The sequence below is a fragment of the Brassica napus genome, unplaced genomic scaffold, assembly GCF_020379485.1.
Source record: "Brassica napus cultivar Da-Ae unplaced genomic scaffold, Da-Ae ScsIHWf_1197;HRSCAF=1714, whole genome shotgun sequence".
Classification (NCBI taxonomy): domain Eukaryota; kingdom Viridiplantae; phylum Streptophyta; class Magnoliopsida; order Brassicales; family Brassicaceae; genus Brassica; species Brassica napus.
In genome coordinates this window covers 78,748-82,500 of record NW_026014618.1, presented here as the reverse complement: position 1 = coordinate 82,500, position 3,753 = coordinate 78,748, and positions in this window count along the sequence as shown.

The window sequence follows — 3,753 nt, the reverse complement described above, 5'->3', positions numbered from 1 at the left end:
GGTTCACCTACGGAAATCTTGTTACGACTTCTTCTTCCTCTAAATGATAAGGTTTAGTGGACTTCTCGCAACGTCGCAGACGGCAAACCACCTGTCACACCCCCAATCCTGGATAGGATTGTCGGGACGGCCATGGTTCGAGGGAAACGTACCAGCCGGCCTTAAGACCTTAAAGGCTAGCGTTCCATGGCCAAGATAGAAGGTTAAGGACGTCAGGATGCTGAGACTTAACCTTATAAGAGAAAGAAGTCAGCTAGGATAAGCTGTACAGAAGCTGGGCGATGCTTACAAGAAGCTCGATCAGCTAGACGTAGCTCGGTCAAGCTCAGCCTAGCTCGTTCCAAGTTAAATCAGCTCAACTGGCTGGACTACTAGCTCACTCAGCTGAGTCAGCTCATCTCAGCTCGACGGACTGTTCGAGTTTTGGGCCGATGGTCCGGGTCCGGGTCAGTGGCGGGCCATGAGGTTCGGCCATGTAGTCCATGAGTCATTGAGCTCTTGTGGGCAGGCCGTGGGCTTGGTTACCAGGTCTTGGCTTGGGTTGGACGTGCCTATAAGGTCTGGAACCTTCAATTTCTGAACAGGTACGATCTGGACCGTTGATTGTAATCGATGGCCAACATCTGTCCCAAAAAGATGCTTCGAAGGGATGTGACTCTTCGCACATGACCTTTGGTTCTCTATATAAAGGGGAGGACTTCCAGGGATTATGAATTCATTCTCATTCAGTCTCATTCTGTCTGAGACAAAGGACACACGTCCTAAACAAAGGGATCCCCCAATGAGAAACGAGGATCCAAGCCGGAAGGGCAGAATCCGGGACCAAAACCATAAGGGCACTATCCGGTTCATGGTGAGTATGGCTTTAGCCATATGAGGCCGTGGCTTTTATAAGTCACTAAGGCCAATAGGAAGACCTATTCCTGGATGGAAATAGGCGCCAAGGACCAAGGGTGGTTGGGTGAGAGACGGACTGACCAATTGGTAAGGGCTATAGCGGCTGTGAGTGGTTCTATCTCTGTCTCTTTATATTATTATGTCTATATGATATATATATATAGACCATATTACCACGTCATAGACCATGGGGTCATGGTTGGTTACGTTGATTGCTAACCATAGCGGATAGGTTAGATCAAAAGGGTACTAGTCGCCAAAGGTTGCGTGTTGCCAAGTGTCATGAGTTACCAAAGGTTGTGAGATACCAAAGGATGCAAGTAACCAAAAGGTACGAGATACCAATGGTTGCAAGTATCAAAGGGTACGAGGACCAAAGGGTACCAATGACGGTGCATCGTGATCCAAGGTTGCGTGTTGCCAAGGATCATGTTGTGATCCAAGAGGTACGAACGTGTCGTGATCCAAGAGGTACGAACGTATCATGATCCATCGGATGTGAACGGTTCGTGACCGAAAGGGGGGTTGGGACAGAAAGGGTACGAACGGAACGGGACCGAAAAGGGTACGAGTTGTTCAATGGTCACAAGGACACCAAATGCATTATGTTGGGCGTGGACCCACATGATGGCAATAAGTTGTACAGGTCAATACATGAGTGTAAAGAAATAGCAAAGGCCTTAAGGCTAAGTGCAATCCGTACAACATGATTGATGTATGAACCATAATCCATGGTCAATGGATGAAGGTTCTGGCCGCAAAGGCTAAGTGGGATATCTTATGATCAACCTTTGGTTGGTTAGTAGAATAGGCGCCATATGTAGGGCGTAGACCCACATAATGGCAATGGAAGGCCGGTTATATCAGTACATGCTAAGTGGACGATGGCTTATCAAGTCTAGTGGTCGGATCATGTTTCATGACGATGGTTCGATGGCCGAACACTAGTATGTATAGTCACGTTGCTGGAGTAAGAGTATTGATGTGATGCTTCTAGATATCAACCTTGGTGTTAATAGCTTCGAGATTGGCTAAGAGTCATTACGAAGTGTGTGGCTAGTACTATGTGTCGTAGACCATAGATACTGAGCCTAAGTGTGATTGTTCAAGGAAGGCCGTGTAATATCTGATTATGGTTGAGTATGGACGACCTTACCTCTGAATGATGGTTCAAGGTGTCGGTCCTAACCTGATTAATGAATGCATCGGTTGGTATGAACAAATCATATATGTTGTCTGGGTTAAGTCCCAAGGCCGGTCAGGCCAGATGAAGACTCATCAGTTCCAAGTCATGTGAGGATGGTTGGTTGATTGACTTAGGATCTAATGAGCTTTGTCAGTCCAGAAGATGGACTTGGTACTATTGCCTATAAGGCAAAAGGATTTCGGATTGTGCATGAGCCGAGAAAGGCCATATGCAAACCCTTATCCTTTCAAAGACTTCTCAAAGGTTACTTATGTCTGTGGGGATGGTTGGTTTAATGACTAAGTACCTAGGGGAGTTGTTTGATGCAGGAGTCACGATAAGGACCTTAAGTAAGATCATTGAGTGATCGGGGTTCAGCTGTCAAGCAAGAGAAATTTGAGTCAATGGAGGACCGATGAGCTAATAAGCTCCATAGATGTGGCAAAGGTATGATCTAGCATTTACTTATGTAGATCTAAATAGAATGGTTTAGGGGAATGGAACCTCAGAATCGTATGGCTTGGTTTGGGTTTAGGATTGACCTTTAAGCTAAATGGTAGTTGAGTAAACTGACCAAGGCTAAGGTGATTCGACCAGACAAGTGTTAGATTGGTTTTAGACCAATGGTTAACTAGAGAATAATCCGCTGCGTATCTGTTGAAAGGATCTAAGCTATTAATGACTAAGGAAGTCTTTAGATAAGGTTTAAGTTAGCCCTCGCCTTTAGGCGATATTATAAATAAAGGGCAAAAATTAAGAGGTTCGGCCAGGAAGTGGACCGAGCGATGTAAGGCTTCGACCACGGCCTTGTCGGCCGGATCGGGGTATTACAAGTTGGTATCAGAGCATGCTTGATCCTGTTTAGGAAAACGCTCTAAGATTATGAGTTTCATACCGAAATTATTTCCAAAACTATGATGACTATGAAACCTTAGTTTGGGTGAGCCAAGAAAGAGTTGAGGAAAGCTAGGGTATCATGCTTGTGAATGTGGGAATTCTAAGATGAACCGGCTTAGCCAAGATACGTTTTCCAAGGGCAAGAACCTAAAAACAGAAAGGTTGGTCGATCTAGTATTTAGAAGTACTAGACGGGTTGGAAGGGATGGAATCAATGCAAGACTTGTTTATGGATGTCCTGAAAAAGGGAAGTAACATGGACCAGAGAGTGGCTTGGGTTGAAATAAACGTGCAGCATTCTACTGAAGTAAAGTGTTATCCCTTGATGGTCGTTCATAATAAGTAAAGCATATGCAATATTAAAATCTGACTCAAGGGAGACACTACATGACCAGTACACGAGTGGACTTCTGATCAGATGGATCAGTTAGGACTCGGTATAAGTCAAGGTAGGTTTCCATTTAACGAGTCAGATGGAATGAATCAATTCCAATCTGAATCCGTCCAAAGAAAGAATGAGGAAACTCAGGGTATTCGTTCCAATCTTTGGAAGAACATGATGTTAAGTATCATAGTATGATGGGGATTATAGTATATTATAATTGCTGTTGTGAATGGTGTGAGCATTTGCAATAGTAAGACGCTTTGGAGAATGGTATGGGAAGTTTTCCAAATATGTGATCGAACCGAAATCCTACTCATCTAGGTACCTAATGGTAGTGGAAGTATTAAGTGATAGGCGACGTCATGAGGGATGTTATGGGACGTTCTTT